The sequence below is a fragment of the Rana temporaria genome, chromosome 5 (assembly GCF_905171775.1).
Source record: "Rana temporaria chromosome 5, aRanTem1.1, whole genome shotgun sequence".
Classification (NCBI taxonomy): Eukaryota; Metazoa; Chordata; class Amphibia; order Anura; family Ranidae; genus Rana; species Rana temporaria.
Window position 1 is genome coordinate 30,966,611 of NC_053493.1, and position 21,383 is coordinate 30,987,993.

General features: G+C 49.1%; 1 protein-coding gene across 1 annotated transcript in view; it reads right to left on the minus strand.

Moving 5' to 3' along the window:
- GNGT1 (G protein subunit gamma transducin 1) overlaps positions 1–19,923 on the minus strand; it is a 90,199-nt gene extending 70,276 nt beyond the window's left edge. Inside the window, exon 1 of the mRNA XM_040352327.1 lies at positions 19,905–19,923. The gene's annotated coding sequence lies outside the window, so the exon portion shown is untranslated. The remainder of the gene's footprint in view (positions 1–19,904) is intronic.
- Between the last annotated feature and the right edge of the window lie 1,460 nt (positions 19,924–21,383).

Genomic DNA, 21,383 nt, shown 5'->3' on the forward strand with positions numbered 1-21,383 from the left:
TCAGAGTTACGACGGCGTATCTACTGATACGCCGCCGTAAACCTATCTGAATCTACCTATTAAAGTCTAAACAAAAACAACAACCCGACGGGGAACACTCACAGGATGTTGCAAAGAAAAGAGTATCAGCAGGTCTCGGATGCTACGACAGCATCTGTCCCGAGGAATAGAATGTTGCCTGGCTGGTCAGTGCCCAAACAGGGAGGCTTCCAGGAAGGATAACATGTCCCTGCTCTTTTCCTACTCGTTAGGAACCTGTCCCTACACTACCGGCATGCGGAATGTGCGCCAAGCCTTGGAGCCAGGGACTTAAGACTTAAATAGGCTATGCCTGACCCAAGATGGCTGCCAGAGTCACATCCAATCAGATAGCACCCGCAGTGACCCAGGAAACCATAGAAAAACCTTGTTTCAGTTGAGCACCACCTGCAGTGGAGAAAATTGACTGCACCTGCCTACAAGCAGGAATGAGTTCTAGGACATTATGGGGAATAGGAGATAATATAGAGGAGAAAGGAGGTAAGTCAAAGGACATTATTAGGGGTAAAGATTAATATAAAGGGGATAGGAGTTGAGTCCAGTGACTTGGTCAGGGGTGATATAAAGAGTTTAAGAGATGAGTGCATAGACTTTATCAACGGGGATAATATAAAGGGGATAAGAGGTGAACCTCTGGACATTATCAGGGATAAAGGATATAAAGGGGTAGGAAGTAAGTCCAGGGACATGATCAGGGGTGAGGGGTAATATAAAGGGGATGGGAGATGAGCCTGAAGACATTGTCAGGGGTAAGAAATAATATTGAGGACATGGGAAGTGAGCCTAGGGACATTATCAGGAATAAGGGATAATATAAAGATGATAAGAGGTGAGTTCAGAAATATTATCAGGGGTAAAGGATAATATATGTAAAGGGGACATGAGGTGAGCCCAGTGAAATTAAAGCGATTGTAAACCATTACACATACCAAATAAAGTAACTAGGGCAGGGGGGGGGGGGGGGATGATACAAATCCTCCTACATAAGTTGTACTTGTTTATCTGCAGCCCTGGCGCATGTACCACATTCTAAAGCACACATTTTACACAGTTTTTGTTTGAGCTCCAGAAGGCAGGGGGCAGGGATCTGATGTTACACACAGTACAACATAGAGCACAGGGTGTAATCTGGGACCTGAGTGAAGGGAAAGAAAACCACCGCCTCTACACAGTCTCAAAAGGGAAACCCACATAGCTGAGGCTGTCAATCACTTTCTGTGTAATGGAGGCAGGGCTGCCATTTCAAAGTAATGAGGCCCGTACAGCCTACCTGATAACCCCCCCCCCTCCCTCATTACAAAACGTACACGTTTTTTTAATGAATTTTTCCAATTTTTAAAAATGTTATTTTTTTTTTTCAATTTAAAAACGATTTTTATTTATATTTTTTTTGCCATTGTTTTTATTTTTTACAACACTTTTGGGGAGGTTGATGAAATATCAGGGATCTAAACAGACCTCCTTTGAGACAGAGAAAGGCATTGAGGACACAGATTTCCTTTCTCTGTAGCCTCAGTTGCACTGAAGATGAATGAATGGGACACAGAGGCTCCTGTTTATTCATAAACGGAAGCATGGCAAACATAATTTATTACTCACTGTGTCCAATTCAGAAAAGGAAGGGGCTGGTAACTTACATATTTATTGGCCCCTTCACCCACTATCCATCCACCTCTGCGCCCACAGAAGGCAACGGGAGGAGGAAGCCAACGGTGCTGCGGGGGGGGGGGGGGGGCACATTGGGAAATCAGATGTGGACAGCACATGGAGGGGGATTGGACAATTACACAAAAATGCACTGTGTCTGTGTCTCTCCCTCCAGCAGCTTGGAGTTGGTGGGACTGAGAGGGGGAGAAACCAGCTTTAAGCTGCTGGAGGGAGAGACACAGACACAGTGGGCCAGATTCTCGTAGAATCCACGGCGGCGTAGCGTAAGCCATTTACACTACGCCGCCGCAAATTACTGGAGCAAGTGCCATATTCTCCAAGCACTTGCTCCGTAATTTGCGGTGGCGTAGTGTAAATGGCCCGGCGTAAGGCCGCGTAATTCAAAGGGGGCGGCTTGTATTTAAATTAAGCGCGCCCCCGCGCCGATCGAACTGCGCATGCGCCGGGCGTAAAAATAGCCCAGTGCGCATGCTCCAGCTCACAACGGAAAACGTCAATGACGCCGATGTGAGCGTCATTGACGTAAAGTCCTATTCGCGAACGAGTTAGGAAAACGACGTAAATGACGGAAAAAGACGACGCTGACCCGACGCCATACTTAACATGCATACGACGGACCTTTGTAAACTTGACCGCGCGTACGTTCTGGAATTCGCGTAAATAGCTAATTTGCATAGACGACGGGGAAAACGACGTCGGCGACACCTAGCGGCGGGAAAAAAAATTGCATCTAAGATCTGACAGCGTAAGAGCCTTACGCCTGTCAGATCTAATGGATATCTATGCGTAACTGATTCTAAGAATCAGTCGCATTGATACGACGGCCCAGATTAGGACTTACGACGGCGCAAATGGCGTTGCGCCGGCGTAAGCCCTTTGAGAATCTGGGCCAGTGCATATTTCTGTAATTGTCCTCCCATTCCACTGCACTAGGAGGCCCGGATAGCTGTGGAACCCCAGCTGTCCGGGCCCCCCCAGTGTGCCTGGGCCCCCTACAGGAGCTAATACCCGCAATTGTCGGCCTTGACTGGGTGTGAGGGGGAGTTTTCTCTGGGGATTGCTTGGTGTTGCCACACTCTGTGCGTTGGATAGAGGCAAGTACACACTATAGAAGGATATGTTTGTTCATTTTTTATTTCAGAGGTTTACAACCACTTTAATAGGTGTAAGGGATAGTATACGACTACCTCTCCCCCTCTCTGTCTCCAATGTACCATATCGGAACTGAGAAGGAAATACATCTTAAAAGTGATCTGGATATCCTCACTTTGTACACATTATATCACATACAACACCTGTATTTTCTATGTAATACATTCCACCACATAATCCATCAATCACTTGCGTTGTACAGAAAGTGTACTGAGGGTCAATTCTGAACAAAGAGGGCAAACCTGTATGAGGGAGGAATGTTAGAGGGGATTAAAATGTTCTTGGGTCCTGTTCAAATCTCTTACGCAGGAAAAATAATTTTGCAGTGAATAAAAACTGTGACCTCAATGTTGCAATACTGCTAAAAATCGCAGATCATCATTACTAGTAAAAAATTTTTTTATAAAAATGCCATAAATCTTTCCCATAGTTTGTAGACGCTATAACTTCTGTGCAAACCAATCAATATATGCTTATTCCAGATTTTTTTTTACCAAAAATATGTAGAAGCAGTGGCATCACTAGGGTTGGTTTACCTGGTGCGGTGTAACATGGTGTCACCCCCCCCCCCCCCCCCCCCATCATCATCATCATCATTAGACCAGCTCAGGGTGGGGATGGCTCGGCCAGCTAATATAAAGTATATAGTGAGTGTTGTCTATCTGATAGGGGGGGGGGGGGGGGGGCTGCTGCTGGACACAGATATATTATATTGGATATAATAGGCACAGTAGCTGAGTTAGCTGGTCTGGTGGGGGGAGGGGGCAGCTGGACCGGCTATATTACATAATATTTATATATATAATATATATATATATATATATATATATATTTAGATATATTTTCTATAACCGTGTCTAGCAGACCACCTTGCACCCCCCCCCCCCCCCTTCCTATCATACTTGCACAGGGCGCCAGACACTGAGGGCCAGATTCACAGAAAAAGTACGCCGGAGTATCTGCTGATACTCCGGCGTACTTTCAAATTTGCCGCGTCGTATCTTTATTTGTAATTCACAAACAAAGATACGACGGCATTTGGCTAAGATCCGACAGGCGTACGGCTTCGTACGCCTTCGGATCTTAGGATGCAATACTTTGGCGCCCGCTGGGTGGAGTTTGCGCCGTTTTCCACGTCGGGTATGCTAATTAGCTGTTTACGGTGATCCACGAAGGTACGCGCGTTCGTCGCATTCTCTTACGTTGTCGCTAGTCGGCTTTTCCCGTCGTAAAGTTGCGATTGCTATTTAGGTAGTGTAAAAATAGACAGCCCATGTTAAAGTATGGCCGTCGTTCCCGCATCAAATTTTTCATTTTTTTTTCATTTTTGCGTAAGACGTCTGGGAATAGGAAAGGACGTAACGCACGTCGCTGTTCAAAAAATTACGTCGGTGCGACGTCATTTCGCGCAAAGCACGGCGGGAAATTTCAAAACGGAGCATGCGCAGTACGTTCGGCGCGGGAACGCGCCTAATTTAAACGATACACGCCCCATTTGAATTAGACGGGCTTGTGCCGGACGGCTTTACGCTACGCCGCCGCAAGTTTACAGGCAAGTGCTTTGTAAATCAAGCACTTGCGCTGAAAACTTGCGGCGGTGTAACGTAAATGACATACGTTACGCCGCAAATGTATGTGAATCTGGCCCTATGACGGAGTCCTCCCACACACACTAGGTCTTCTTTGGTGGCGTGTCGGTAGCACAATGGCACCCCCCCCCCACACCGCACCTCGGGCCGGCAGTGGACTGTGGACACCCCCCTGCACCTGTTCCGAATCTGGGTGCCGCGGCGCCAGCTGGAGTGTCTGTAGAGGAGGGCAGCATCACAGCAGGTGCAGCCGCGCCACCCGGGCAGAGAAAGTACTATGGGCCATATTCTTAAACAAGTTACGTAGGCGTATCAACAGATACGCCTACGTAAGTCCCTTTCCTATGTTTAAGTGTATTCTCAAAATGAGATACACTTAAACATGCCTAAGATACACCAGCCTGCGCCGTTGTATCTTAGGCTGCAATATTTACGCTGACCGCTAGGTGGCGGTCAGCGTAGAATATGCAAATGACTACTCACGCCGATTCTCGAACGTACGCTTGCCCGCCGTAGTGTTTTAACGTCGTTTCCGTAAGCGATACGCGGCGTAAAGATAAAGATGCCCCCTAGGTGGCGTACTCAATGTTAAGTATGGCCGTCGATCCCGCGTCGAAATTTCAAAATTGAACGTCGTTTACGTAAGTCGTCCGTGAATGGCGCTGGACGCCATTTACGTTACAGTCAAAACAAATGACGTCCGTGAGACGTCATTTAGCGCGATGCAAGTCGGGTAATTTACCCGACGGAGCATGCGCATTACGATCGGCGCGGGAGCGCGCCTAATTTAAATGATCCACGCCCCCTGCCTGGATCATTTGAATTAGGATGGCTTACACGGGTGGACTTTACGCGATGCCGCCGCAAGTTCACAGGTAAGTGGTTTGGGAATCCGGCACTTGCCACTTAAACTTGCGGCGGCGTAACGTAAAGTACATACGTTCCGCCGCCTGAAATGTATCAGAATATGGCCCTATGTGTCTGTGTAGTGTAGTGACATCATCACACAGTGCAGACAGGGTAGGGTAGGGAGGAGCGGAGGAAGAAGAAGAAGGATGACACACACCAGGAGCAGCTGCGGCGTCGGAGGAGTTGTTCCAGCCCAGCGGGCTGCGGGGTGAATGAACGAACGGGTCAACTGTTTAAAAAATAAAATAAATCCTCACCGTCGGGAAGGTGTCACCCCTCTCGCAGGTGTCACCCGGGTGCGGACCTCACCCCCCGCACCCCCTTTTAAAAAGATTTTTGGGGATATTTTTTATAGCAAACAGTAAAAAATATATTTATTTTTTTAAATTGTCGCTCTTTTTTTGTTTATAGCGCAAAAAATAAAAACCAAAGAGGTGATCAAATACCACCAAAATAAAGATCTATTTGTGGGGAAAAAAAGGACGTCAATTTAGAATTTTGAATTTTCGAAATTTTGAATAACCTAATTTCCAAAATTTAAATTGTACGAAATTCCAATTTCAGAAATTTAGAATTTCAGAATTTCCTAAATTTCAAATTTTCTGAATTAACAAATTTGTCAAAATTATTAAAAAAACAAATTTGGAACTAAACAAAATGCACATGTCTAGAAGGCAACCTGCAAAGCTCCCCTTGTAAAAGAAGATAGTAAATACTTACCTTTTCACTGCCCATGTCATCAAACTCTCCCTTTGAGGGGTTGCCCCTCAAATCTGCCTGTCGGGGTCGCGGGCGTCCATTTTTCAAAAGTCGCGGCTTCCTCCTGGTCCGTGATAGGCATTTGACACTGGGGTAGATTCAAGAAGCAATTGCGCCTGTGTAACCATAGGTTACACAGCGCAATTGCTTACTTGCCCCGGCGTAACGAGTGCTCCTGATTCAGGAACCTCGTTACGCCAACTGCAGCCTAAGATCTGCGCGGCATAAGGCTCTTATACCCGCATATCTTAGGCTGCATTCTTGCGGTGGCCGCTAGGTGGCGTTCCCGTTGTGCTCAGTGTATAGTATGCAAATTGCATACTAACACCGATTCACAACGTTGCGCGAGCCCTGCGTACGCAATTTACGTCGTTTACGTACGGCGGTTTTCGCCCAAGGCTGCCCCTGCTATTAGCAGGGGCAGCCCATGTTACGTATACCGGTCGTTCCCGCGTCGCGAAATTAGAATTTTACGTAGTTTGCGTAAGTGAATCGTGAATGGCGCTGGACGCCATTCATGTTCACTTTGAAGCAAATTATGTCCTTGCGACGTCATTTGCCGCAATGCACGTCGGGAAAGTTTCCCGACGGAGCATGCGCTCTACGATTGGCGCGGGAACGCGCCTAATTTAAATGATTCCCGCCCCCTACGGGATCATTTAAATTGCGTGCTCTTGCGCCGGGAATTTGTTTCATTGCAAAAATCCAATTGATGACTGGAACTTCGCTCATTGCCTCAACTCACTAGTATCATCCCTAGACACCCTGCAAGGTAACTCAATACGCCGATCCCACAAACAACCAGTGGCTCCTGCGGGGGTAGCGCTACATAACAGTGCCACCAGCAGGTGAAACCTTTTACTACAGAAGACACCTGCTAGTGAACACCAGTACTGTGACCCACAGGACCGACAGCGCAACCAACAGGGTGAAACCTTTCCGGACACAGTCTTCAGCTGGTTGTTGGTGCATAGCTCTCCCCCAGGTCCCTTCTCCCTCTCTTTCCTTATTTTTTACTTGTACAGGCAGTCCACGGGTTACAAACCTCTGACTTACAAATTACTCCTACTTACCCCAAGGAAGGGAAATTCACTCCTGAAAGGCCGGGTACACACGGACAAACATGTATGGTGAAAGCGGTCCGTCGGACCGTTTTCACCATACATGTCTGCCAGAGGGCTTCTGTACGATGGTTGTACACACCATCGTACAGAAGTCCGCGCGTAAACAATACGCGGGGCGTGTCCGCGGTGTCGCCGCGTCGATGACGCGGTGTCGCCGCGACAATGACGCGGCGACGTGGGCGGCCCGCCTTTAAAATGCTTCCACGCATGCGTCGAAGTCATTCGACGCATGCGAGGGACGGCGGGCGCCTGGACATGTACGGTAGGTCTGTACTGACGACCGTACATGTCCGAGCGGGCTGAATTCCAGCGGGCTGTTTTAAAACAAGTCCAGGAATATTTGTCTGCTGGGAAAAGGCCCGGCGGGCAAATGTTTGCTGGAATTCGGCCCGCTCGCACCTACACACGACCAAACATGTCTGCTGAAACTGGCCTGCGGGCCAGTTTCAGCAGACATGTTTGGTCGTGAGTATGGGGCCTAAGAGTTATCATGGGAAAAAGGTGTCTCCGTTGAAGCGTTATCACCAATCCTTGTTTCCACAACAACCAAAAAATTTCAAAATCCAATTGTAATTGGGACAGAAAATGAATAGGGGCACAGACAGCAAAACAAATTTTAAAAGGGGTGTTAACCCTTCCCTATGCTATCCAAAAAGCTTAAAAATTATTTTTTTGGGCTGGAGCTACACTTAAAAAATGTACCTGTTCCGACTTAACCCCCCAGTCCCCCGTTTTACTTACCTGAGCCCCGAATTTCTCCACGTTTTCTCGGCCCTTCATTGGATAGATTGATAGCAGCGCAGCCATTGACTCCCGCCAATCAAATCCAATGACACGGCTGCCGGGGGGGTGGAACCGAGTCATACACTCAGTGGCTATGGACACCAAGTGTATGACACGGGAGCATGCCCGCAAGGTAACCCCCATGGGAGAGAGCTTCCCAGAGGGTGTTATCCATGACTATGGTATAACAGATGTGCAATTAAACCGTATTATTACCCCTACTACCCAAAACCAACCTTCTTCCCATTAAATGGAGACCACACCAGTTGTTGGGTAAAATAATAGGCCGTAGCAGCCTTATTTTTATTAAAGATAATAATTTAACAATTTTAACGTAAACAACACACCTGTCCTATAACTAACTGACGTTGGTCTCTGCAGGCGAAAGCCTGTAACTGTAACACTATAAATATATATAAACATATATATACACAAACTCAAACCCTGTATATATATAAACATATATATACAATTAACTCCTCAATTGCACTGCGGTCTCTCGTGCCCTTCTGTCAGGCCTCAAGCCGATGCGTGCTCAGAGACCCTCCCGACCGCAGTGCACCATACCGTTCCCTCCAGGTAACCTCCGTTATCTGGGCACCATCCTTTTTCCTGTCACCGACAGGTCTTAACTCCCTTATTTTCCGGCTCCTCCTTCACCCGCAGAGACCAAAACCACGCCACAGCACCCAAGGGTAAAACCTTATCCTTGGGTGCCCCTCCACACACTAATGGCCCTCTGAATCCCGTCTTGCAAGCCCAAGAACCACGTGTCTATCCCAACTGACGTGAGATGCACCCCATCCCCTCGTAAATACCTCCATGTTTCTTCCTCCAGCTCCATGTGGCGCACCACCAGCCCCCCGTTCCGAGCCATGAACCTGCCCACATCCCGGTTGATCTTCCTTCGGGCCCAGTTGATCCTGCTTACTGACCTTGCTAACCTCCATGCGGTCCGAGCTACAATGTCAGACCAAACTATAACCGTACCCGGAAACTCCGTCCTCAACCTTAGGATATCAAACTTAATATCCCTGGTGACATCGAGCATCGATCTGACCCCCAGGTCGTTACCTCCGACATGTAACAATAGTACATCGGGAGGCCGGTCCAGCCGTGCAAAACGATGCACTTCAGGAACCATTCTGCCCCAAAGCATCCCCGGGACCCCCAGCCAGCGCACACAGGCTTCCTCCCTTGGGAAGCCCAGTTGCCGACCATCCGGCCTAACATCAGCCCGCCTTGCTCCCCATACTACATCTGAGTGGCCCAGGATCCACACCAAGGCCGGGGTACCATCTGAAAGAAAGATATACAAGAAAGAACCGGGTAACTCACAGCACACCAACACACTGACCCCCAAATTTCAAACATGATACACACCATGCACTTGTCCCCCCCCCCCCTCCTCCCTATCAGGGATTAACTATCCAACAGATGAGGGCGGACGTAGCTCCTAAATCTCCTAGATTCCCACCTGCCGATTTGCTTCACCACCTCTACTCCCAAATCTATGTGCTTCAGTTGCCGCACCAATGCGGAAGGAGTGAGAAGAAAAACTTTTCTCATCCACTCCCCCCGCACGGAGCCCTTTTTTAAAAATGGTAACAAATTGGTACCTGGAAAGGGGGGACCCATCACCATGTATCAAAAAGGAACCCTCTGCCCCCGGGCGCATGTCAAGAAACGCCCGAACCGCCCCCACCGGGCACAGCGTAGACCCCGGCAGGGCAAATAGTAGAACCTCTCGTCCCTTTCCCATCTGATCCGTTTTTGACTTGCGCAGCCAAAGCGACACCCTGTCTCGCCCACAACTTACCTCTTGATAACTCAGGCCGCCGGGCCTCTTCTTCGATGGGCTCACCAACTCCCCTATCCTGAAGGCCCCAAAGAACGCCAATATGAATGCCACCTTAAATAACGCTGACTCGTACTCCGAGGAACAAATATCCGGCAACTGCCCCACCAAACCTTGCAGCACCGAGAACGAAACCGGGCGCCTAACATCCCGGGTCATACGAGCTTTCCTATACCCCTTGAGCGCCTGCCTAACCCAAAAATCCTTGGTGAAATCTTGGCAACCCCGCAACTTGAACAGGAACGCCAAACCCGCCATCTTCTGATTTTGCCGATCCCGGCACCAACTCTCGGAACCTGTCCCACTGAAAACGAGATAAGGCGTCAGCAATGACGTTCTCCACTCCCGGTATATGAACTGCATGAATAAATACATTCCTTTGCAGACATCTCAGCACCAGGTGTTGCAGCAATCGCACCACCGGTGGCGAGGATGCCGACACCCGGTTAATCGCCTGCACCACTCCCAGGTTGTCACAGTGAAATCTCACCTTTTTATCCCTAAACTCTGCCCCCCACAGTTCCACCGCCAGAACCACTGGAAACAATTCCAGCAGGACCAGGTTCCTTGTAAACCCTGCTTCCACCCAGCTGACCGGCCACGGGCCCGCGCTCCACCTGCCCCGGAAAAAAGCTCCGAAGCCTGTGGACCCCGCAGCATCCGTGTATAACTCCAAGTCAAAATTGCTGACAGGGCCCGTCATCCATAAAGCCCTCCCGTTAAACTCCTCCAAAAATGAATGCCATACCCGTAGGTCCTCTCTGTGTATTTTTTGTAAGTTAACATAATGTGTAGGAGCCACCACCCCCGCTGTGCTAGCTGACAGCCGCCGACAAAAAACCCGCCCCATTGGCAAAATGCGGCACGCAAAGTTCAGCTTCCCCAGCAATGACTGGAGCTCCTTAAGTCGAACTTTGCGCACCCCTACCATGCCCTTTACTTCAGCCTTAAGCGCCACTACCTTATCTTCTGGCAACCTGCATTCCATGACTTCGGAATCCAAAGTGATCCCTAGAAAAGTCATGACCGTGCGCGGCCCCTCTGTCTTCTCAGGGGCCAGCGGAACCCCAAAACTCTCCGCCACGTGTTCCAGGGTGGCCAGGAGCACTGACGCCACCCTGGAAGAAGCCGGCCCTACGCACAGAAAGTCATCCAGATAATGGATAACCGAATTCACTCACGACACGTCCCGCACCACCCATTCCAAAAAAGAGCTAAACGTTTCAAAGAACGCACAGGAGATAGAACACCCCATGGGAAGGCACCGGTCAACGTAGAACTGTCCTTCCCAGTGGCATCCCAACAGCCTAAAGCTGTCCGGGTGAACCGGCAGCAGCCGAAATGCCGCCTCCACATCCGTCTTTGCCATTAACGCCCCTTGCCCATATCGCCTAACCCAGTGCACCGCCGCATCAAACGATGTGTAACTGACCGAACAAGCCTCCGGATCAATGGCATCATTGACCGACCCACCCTTCGGAAACGACAGATGGTGTATTAGCCTGAACTTGTTAGGTTCTTTTTTGGGCACCACCCCCAGCGGAGAGACCACCAAGTCCGCCAAAGGTGCTACCCCAAAAGGACCTGCCATGCGCCCCAGAGCCACCTCCTTTCTCAGTTTCTCCGAAACCACGTCCGGATGAAGTAACGCAGACCGTAAATTTCGTGGCACCGGGGGAACAACCCCCAGCTCACACGGAATCAAAAACCCCACTGAAAAACCCCTCTCCAACATAGCCGCCGCCCTTCTATCCGGATATCTGCCGAGAAACGGGCGCATCTTTTCCACCTTCACCGGCGTCGTCCCTCTTGTGAGCAAACTCCCCGGTACGGCCCCTGCTCTGCTTAAAACACTTGGACTGCGGGTGGGAGCCACCGCAGCCCGAGCACTCGTGTTTGTACCGACAGGCACCCCCGAACTTGCAAGAGCCTGCATTAAGTTGCCAACACACCCCTTTTGCTCTGCCGGCCGGTTGCCCCTGGGAACTGGAACCCCCGGCCCCCCCTGGAAATAACTGCCCTGGAGCCCTGGCCGCTGTCATCAAGCATAACCACAAGTTCATGTCTTTTTGATTCCAACGCAGGTCAGGCCGGACCGCCATCCTCTGCCTAAACTGTTCGTCGTACCTAAGCCACGCCGAGCCCCCATACACCCTGTGAGCCTCCCCAATGGCATTCTGGTAAATAAACAGACCTGAACAACATTCCGGCTTCTTTTCCCCCACTACACATGCCAGTATGCTAAATGCCTGTAACCAATTGGCGAACGTACGCGGGATCAGCCGGTACCTGCGCCTCTCCTCTTCCTCTTTCTTGGATTCGTCCGGTTTCCCCCCTATCCAAATTAAATTTTTCTAACGGGAGCAAAGAAAAAATCTCCACATACTCACCCTTCCAGATCTTTCCCCTGACTTCAGACTTGAGATGAGTCCCTAGAGATGCTTCATAGCAAAGATATATCTCACATTTCGCCGCATCTGCCAAGCGGATAATTTCCTGCCTGGCAGCAGTGTCCCCGGCCCCTTTTCCATCCCCTGCCGTCGTTGGAGCCACCACACTGGCCTGAGCCACCACAGGCGGCACCACCGGGGGAGTCACCGAGTCCCCAGCCTGTGGAGCCGTTGAGGTTGCTGTAGCGGCCGGGGCCGCGGGGGCTACCACCGGCGGGGGCAAGCTTGCCACCACCAGCGGAGCCGCCGGCGCCGTCGGAGCCACCACCACACTCGGCCCCCCCCGCGGAAGCCGCCCATGCCGCCGCCGGACCTGGCGCCGCCCCCCCGCGCTCTCAAACCTGCCCACCAGTTCTTTCATGCACGCCAAGAAACCCGCAAATCCCCCGCCAAACCAGCCGCCCCCCCCCCCCCGCCTGACACATTGCCAGGGGGCAGGGACCCGCCCCCCGCCGACAGAAATACACCGGGCACCCCTACCCCCCCACTGCCACTCTGCCCCCCCACATTCAAATGCACAGCAGGAGAATAAGGTGAATTTGACTTACCCGGCTGCCTAGGGTTAGAACCACTAGCCGACCCGATCACCTCCACCGCAGCTGCCCCCCGCCGGGGGGGTGGTTCCTCATCAGACTCCGAAAGCTCCCCTTCGGACCGGAGCGTAGCAGGCTCATCCGACACTTCCGACAACTCACCAGGGGAAGGATCCCTGGCGGCTGCAGGCCTGGCGTCCGACCGCCCGCCAGACCCGTTCGCCGTTTTCGCCGTCGCCTTCCGTGGGCCAGGGGGTGGGACCCCAGCCCCGTCGACCGCTACCACGCAGTTCACTGCCGCCACCGCCACATCTGGAGACACGCCGCCGGCTGCGGAGGTGTCTGGCCTGGCGGTCGTGCTCCTAGGTCTCCCCCGCAGAGGCGCCGACCCCCGCGTAACAACGCGAGGGGCGGGGCCCGCAACTTCAGACTCGCAGAACCCCGTCCGCGCTGGGGATTCCTCCCGGACCCCCCCCAGAATTCTTGGCCGCACGCTTCGCGGGGGGGCCCGGAGGGGCCCGAGGATCGGGATTCCCAAAGTGACGCTGGGCTCTTGGGGACGAATCCGGAGAAAAGCGCTCCGGAGGCCTAGACCTGCGAGCTCGTGCCGACGCGCGTCCCCCCTCGTTCGCTGGTGCGGGAGCAACCCCCAGTATGGGCCGCAGTTGATCCCGCAGCCAGTCAGGTCCATGGGCAGCTGCTTCAGCCTGCAGCTGGGCCCAAATAGCAGCAAGGTCAGACATACCTGTTGCTCTGAACTTTTCAGCTCACTGTGCTTGCCCAGGGGCGGGAACAGCCCCTTTTATGACCTCCTCTCTCCTCCCCCTCAACCCCTCACAGCCAATGGTTAATTTTCACTGATAACCCAGTCATGGGGGCCCTACTCTGAGTCACTGCGCTCCTGGATCCAGGCCTGCTTTGTGGGGAGGAGCCGCGAGAGCTGCTGTGGGACCCCAGAACAGCAGGATCGGGGCCACTCTGTGCAAAATAAACTGCACAGTGGAGGTAATTATGATATGTTTGTTATTTAAAAAAAAAATGAACCTTTACAACCACTTTAAGAACAAACCTACCGACCCTATCTTGTTTGTAATCCGGGGACTGCCTGTACAATGAACTCTCCCAGGCTCATCTATAGAACAAGAAATAATCTGAGGACCATATGTGGGAACTCTTGGGAAATGTGAATTTTAGTTAGCTTTGTCATCAAGAACTCAGCAGGGGAGCAGAGCAAAATAAAATCCATCCATCCCAACCTTCTGAGGTGGGAAAGAAGGACTCTTTCCTAGAACAAAATATGTAAGCACATGAAACACAGGCAGTAAACAAATGTATGCTCAAAACATGGCTAGTTAGACCTACTAATATGTTTTCCTTGCTGCTTAAAAGTTCAAGTTCAGCAAGATTTTTTTTTTCAAATTTTGAATTGGATGGGGAAAATGTTGACCCTTTGTCAGGTTTTATTACTATCTGTGACCCTAACAGTCAAGTTCCTCCACCCCAAACTCACTCATCCATATCTTTATGGACCTTGCTTTGTGCACTGGTCCAAATCATTTGATGGAGGGGGAATTTGCTGTGGGGTTGTTTTTCAGGGGTTGGGTTTGACCCCTTAGTTCCAGTGAAGGGAACTCTTTAGGTGTCGGCATACCAAGACATTTTGGATAATTTAATCCTCCCAACCCCATGAGTTATTTATTAGGCCAAGTATTTGCTTTCAGGTGACACGGGCGACACAGTGACCCACATCATTTATGGCTCCTCCTCCTTCCCCCCTGCTGCCTTCTGGGAGACACACAGGTCCCAGAAGACGGCGGGACCATTCAGAAAGCGCGGCATTACTCGCCCATGCACAGTAGGTAATAGGCTGATAAACCGCAAGGCTTCATTACCTGTTTCTCTTAGTAAGGATGCCAGCGCCTGCACCTGGAGCTGATGGACAGATCTACTTCAGGTGCCAACATTGTGGGCTCCCTAGACAGGTAAGTGTCCTTATATTAAAAGTCAGCATCTACAGTATTTGTAACTGCTGGCTTTAATTTTTTTTAAATACATGCTGGAACTCTGCTTTAATATAGCTTTAAAAAACAACGTTTTTATTTTTGCTTTGGGATAGAGTAGAGAAGGGTGGATAGAAGAAGCATTTTCTTGTGTCCCGTTAGGCAGAATTTTCTTCACTTCTTGAGACACAACGGGAAGTGAGAGGAAATCTCTCCAAGGTAACCCAATTGGAAGACTTCTATTCCAGACCGATTGACAACACAACCTCTGCCAATCCGAGCAAGCTACATACAGTAGCCTGCTCGGATTGGCTCTAAGAGTCAGAGAGGCGTGGGCTGATGATGTTACAGCCTCTGCCAATCCAAGCAGGCTTTGTGTTCATTAATAGAATACATTGCTTGCTGTGATTGGCTCCAGCAAGGAGGAAGAAGAATATGGCTCCAGCAAGAATGAAGAATATGGCTCCAGAAGGAAGAAATATGAAGCGTCGGAAGCCTTGGAAGGGGGGTCGTCTTATACGGTGAGTACAGGAAAAAAATCTTTAAAAAATCTGTGAAATTAAGGGGTCTTATACGCCCGGTCGCCTTATACACTGGGAAATACGGTAATAAAAGGTTAGGATGATGCAAGAATTTTTTATTTTATTTATCCTAAGCTTATTTAATATTACCAGATTCCTATAAATGGGGCCAAAGTACTACATGCACCATGCTTAAAAAAAAAACCCTATCGAACATTCCGACAACAAAACCATTTTTTTTTTTCTGACGGATGTTGGCTCAAACTTGTCTTGCATACGCACAGTCACAAAATTGTTGTCGGAAATTGCGAACGTCAAGAACACGGTGACGTACAACACGTACGACGAGCCAAGAAAAATTATGTTCAATAGCCAGTGCGGCTCTTCTGCTTGATTCCAAGCATGCATGGAATTTTGTGCATTGGAATTGTGTACACATGCTCGGAATTTCCGACAACAAGTTTTCAAACATTTGTTGTCGGATATTCCGACAGCAAATGTCCGATGGAGCGTACACACGGTCGGATTTTCCGACACCAAGCTCACATCAAACATTTGTTGTCGTAAATTCCGACCGTGTGTACGCAGCATAATGGAAGTTGGAACAATCCTTCTAAATCCAAATACAAGAGATCATCAAGAAGAGTTTCTGCAGCTATAAAATGAAGATGCCTTATCATGGACCAGCAGTAAAAGATGAATATGCTGTCAAGGTTTTCTTGCATGTGCTTCAAAAGAACTTCAACAATCTACAAGATGTATTAGAAAGGTACAACCACACTGTCTTTGTATAAGTGCCAATAGTGGTTTACAAAAGATAATCTTTACCCTTAGGCCTCGTACACACGACCGAACATGTCCGCTGAAACTGATCCGCGGACATGTTCGGTCGTGTGTAGGGCCGACCGGACAATTTTCCGGCTGACCGGACAGGTTTCCAGCGGACAAATGTTTCTTAGCATGCTAAGAAACATGTCCGCCGGACATGTCCGATGGTCAGTATGACTCATCGGACATGTCCGCTGGCCCGAGAACCCGCGCATGACGTCGAAGTTATTCGACGCATGCGTGGAAGCATTGAACTTCCGCGTTCGCGCACGTCGCCACGTCATTGTCGCCGCCACTTCACCGCGTCGTAACCGCGTCGTCACCGCGTCGTCAGTCCACAGGAAATTTGGTCTGATGGTGTGTACAGCCATCAGACCAAATGATCCCAGCGGACATGTCCGATGAAAACGGTCTGCCGACCGTTTTCATCAGACAGGTCCGCTCGTCTGTACGAGGCCTTACGTGCAGTGTTAAGAGGGATATATCATCTGAAGAAACTTGTATGGTAAAAGTCTTGTATACAGTAAGTATCAAAAAGATATATGGATCTCCTTAGATTTATAATTCCAACTGGAAAATGTAAATGTGCAACACAAAACAAATTCATGTAGTCATACTGATCCTGACATTTAGCATAAAACATAGTGAACTATATAAACGACTGTAATCCTGTGAGCGTATTTGAAAGTATTAAATAGTCCTCTTATTGAAACAGTTATCGAGTCATAGTAGGTATAGAAGTTGGGGTGGTGGCGCTGCCTGGGTATGCTCCTGTCCACTAAGCACCCTATTGGTAAATTGCCCACTAGTGGGGACAGGGACAAAGCTTGGATGCAACCCAAACTGTGAGAGTAAGACAATCCCAGAAACGGGAGGGGGCTATATGTGCAGACTGAAAATTATGCAAACATAGGTAACAAAGTCAGATAAACGCTTATGATACTAATAAATCACAGATAGTACACTATGTGCTAATAACTGGGCTGCTGCCCCCTGTTGGGAAAGAGAATTAGGTTACATATATGCATCAATATCCACTCTATCTTGCAAACAGGCACCGGTGAGATGCCGTGATGTAATGCCCAAAATGGGCTAGGTCTTATATAGTCCAGCACCTGAAAAGCCAAAAAATGCTAGATGTATGAGTAGATTCCTACACGTAGATCAGCGGATCTATAGATCAGCGGATCTATAGATCCGCTCGTTCTACGTGAATTAAGATCCGCTCCCGCAAGTTTAGGAGGCAAGTGGCTAATTCACAAACCACTTACCTCCAAACTTGCGACGGCGGATCCTAAATCCCCCAGCGGAATTCAAATTCCGCGGCTAGGGGAGTGTCATATTTAAATCAGGCGCGCTCCCGCGCCGATTTAAATACGCATGCGTCGTCCGGGGAATTTCCCGGCGTGCATTGCTCCCACTGACGTCAATAGGACGTCAGTGGTTGCGACGTGATCTAGACTTGCGACGCGCGTGTTCGTGAATCGGCGTACGCAAACGACGTAGGAAATTTCAAAATCGACGCGGGAACGACGGCCATACTTAACAATACTTACCCCTGCTTTTAGCAGGGGTAAGTATACGACGGGTACCGCGCTACGGAAACGACGTAAGAACACCGCGTCGGGTCCGCGTACGGTCGTGAATTTCGCGTATCTCGCTGATTTACATATTATTCAGTGTAAATCAGCGGGAACGCCCCCGGCGCCATTTTTAATTCAAAAAAAAGATCCGACAGTGTAACACAGTGTGACACTGTCGGATCTCAGCCCTATCTATGCGTATCTGATTCTATGAATCAGGCGCATAGATAGGACCAGAAAAAATCCGAGATACGATGGTGTATCTGAGATACACCGTCGTATCTGCTTCGTGAATCTGGGCCCTAATGTGGAAAAAGAAATCATGCGTCCATGATATGGACTCATGATTTCTTTTTCCACGTTAGATTTATTTTTCCACGTTCTTAGTCCATAAGGTTTAATATTGAGTTGGCCCACCCCTTTGCAGCTATAACAGCTTCAACTCTTCTGGAAAGACTGTCCAGAGTGTATCTATGGGAATGTTTGACCATTCTTCCAGAAGCACAGAAGGTCAGGCACTGAGGTTGGACGAAAAAACCCGGCTCACAGTCTCCCCTCTAATTCATCCCAAAAGTGTTCTATCGGTTGAAGTTCCTCTAACCCAAAAATGCTGATCTATACTATATTGCCAAAAGTATTGGGTCACCCCTCCAAATCATTTGGTGAAGGGGGGGTTATGTGGTGGGGTTATTTTTCAGGAGTTGGGCTTGGCCCCTTAGTTCCAGTGAAGGGAACTTTTAAGGTGTCAGCATACCAAGACATTTTGGACAATTTCATGCTCCCAACTTTGTGGGAACAGTTTGGGGATGACCCCTTCCTGTTTCAACATGATTGCGCACCAGTGCACAAAGCAAGGTCCATAAAGACATGGATTACCGAGTTTGGGGTGGATGCAGAGTTGCTTCCAGCTCTGCTCCTACCTCTTCTGATGCCATGTTATTTCAGAATGAGGACTAAAAAAAGATTGTTCCAGCCTGCCTCAAAGTATAGCTACAAGGGAATCAATCACCCAACTTTTATGGGATTAGGGCTGCCTGAAAGTGGTTGTAAACCATTTACAAGCACTTCATGCTACAGGTAAGCCTATATTAAGGCTTACCTGTAGCTACCCTGGATATCTCCTAAACCTGCACAGTTTAGGAGATATCCCCTGTCCCCTGCATGTGCCAATGTCATCGTCTCAATGGCGCTCCTCAGACCGACTCCCCACCGAACAGCAGTACAGCTTGGGACCTTCAATAATGGGAACTCAGTCACTCACTGGGTCCCCGTTGCTGTTCAGATGCTCCGGGTCAGCATGGCCCCCGGAACCAGGAACACTGCATGGCACGCACGCCCCGGACAGGTAGGCCATAGCGCCGGGGGGGCCATGATGTGGCCACCCTAAAGGTGGGTGCCACACTCGACGAAGAAAGAACCCCGAACCAATGGCGTCTGCCCCATAAATACCCCTCCCCAGCATGCACAGCGGGGACAAACCCCGTGATTGGCTGCTGGAAAGAGCACCCAAACCTTGAATCCACTGTTGCCACCTGCAGCACTGGGGCTGGAAGAACACCCCAGTACAGCAGAATGGGCTCACAGAACAGCCAAGCTGAGACAGAGACCACAATTTGCTACTAACAATCTGGATCAGAGTTTAACTACACTGTGATCTACACATAAATTTAGCTAGCACCGGTACTGTTACATAGGCGCTACATATGCGTAAGCTGCACGGCCACTTCAGGGCACCCTAATGTATGCATATTTGTAAATGTGTGCAAACTAAACCCTTGGTTTTAACGTGCACTGTTAGACAGGACAATTCGATTTGCTGTAGGCTGGCTGGTAAGTGAGCTTCTTGAGACAAAAGAGGGCAATGCTTATTCAAAAGACACTTTTAAATAGTAGTCTGAATCACATGCGGTTCCCCAAACTGCATTAGCGTGGGCCTAGGCTCAGTATCAATAGATCCTACCCACTGCCCCGACAGGAAGAAGAGAGAAAAGGGAATCTGTGGTCACATGACTGCGATCAATAGTTTTTTAAAAAAGTATTTACTAGCCTCTTTTATAAGTAAATCATTGGTCACTAAACACCAGTAATCATAAATAATTTAGGATTACCTTATTTGAGGAGTTTTGTGGAGACTTGCCTTCTATTTAAGGTTCATCTGGAGTGGAGATTACATTCTAATATAAAAGACACAACACACCTGGCATCTTATATTTATTAAGGGATTTGGCTCTGTTCCCCCGAGCACTTCAGAACATGCCTCATTTTGCTTGGCTTACAAATCCTATTTTTCCATGAAAACACTTGAATGTTCCAGCTGCAGGCCTTTTTACAGCTTGGCATAGGATGGCTTGACAACTAAGATGACATGGCTGTTTTCATGGCACCAGGCAGTCTACAAGCAGAAATAGTTTTTCGGTGGCCATTCCCTGGCAGATGTTGTTGAAGGATTAATGAGGACCTGTGTGATGATAATGCAAACTGAGCCCCTCAAATGGTTGTGTGAAAGGGCAAGGCCGCCATGTTGCTCAGATTTCCTAAGTCAGCCATGACAGTTTGTTACAATAGGGGATGCATAACAGCAGTGATCCTGAGCCCTTGTATAATTTTAAAAGCAGATGGTGCAACGCTATTAACAGTCCATATGATGTGCAAAACACCTTCAGTGAGTAATATAGTGTGATGAACCTCCACCACCAGACGAAATGGCCTCTCTTTTTATTAAAGGGCCCAGAGGTCCCCAGGAGCCCTTAGGTCCCCAGGGCCCCTGGATGGCAACCCCCTACTATGTACCACCAAATGTGATACATAGTACCATCCATGGTACATCCTCTAAAGCACCGTGGAGACGCCCCCGGGACAAAAGTAGCTACTCGCACCGGGACCATATACCATCTCATCAGAACCTTATAATTGGCCTCTATCAAAGAGGTGTTAATATAAGACTTAGATGGACTTTGTATCAATTTGCTCCATTCAGCAGTTTCTAATGTAGTACCAATATCCTGTTCCCACTTTTGCATATAGACTATCTTTTGGGTTTTAGAAGATAATAAACCATAAATATGTGATATATGATAACCTGAGTGTTTGTCAAAGGTTCTGCAAAGGTGCTCCATAGGTGTGAATGTAGAAAGGTCAGAAGTACGATTCAAAGTCGCTAAAAAATGAGCTATTTGGGCGTAGCGGAAAGATTCAGAATTCGGAAGATCATACTTCTCCTGCAGGACCGATTTTGACAAAGCTCCCCTATGATCACAGAGGTCCACTATTCTTTGTAGGCCCTTATTGGTCCACCAAGAAAAATCCTGGGGGCGGAGATCCGGGGTGAACAAAGGATTATGGAATAATGACGCCATTGGTGTGTGTGCCGATTTAAATCCATATGTAGTTGCTAGACGATCCCACAGGCTTAGGGAAAATGATAAAGACGGGCATAACACGGGTGGTCTATCTTTTCCCCTCAGCCACATTAGGTGACTGATCTCTCTGTCTGGGTTCAGAGAGGACTCCAACCCCATCCAGAGCGGCCTGGACTGACATGTATGAAATCGAATCAAGTGGGCTAATTGAGCTAAGTGATAGTATTT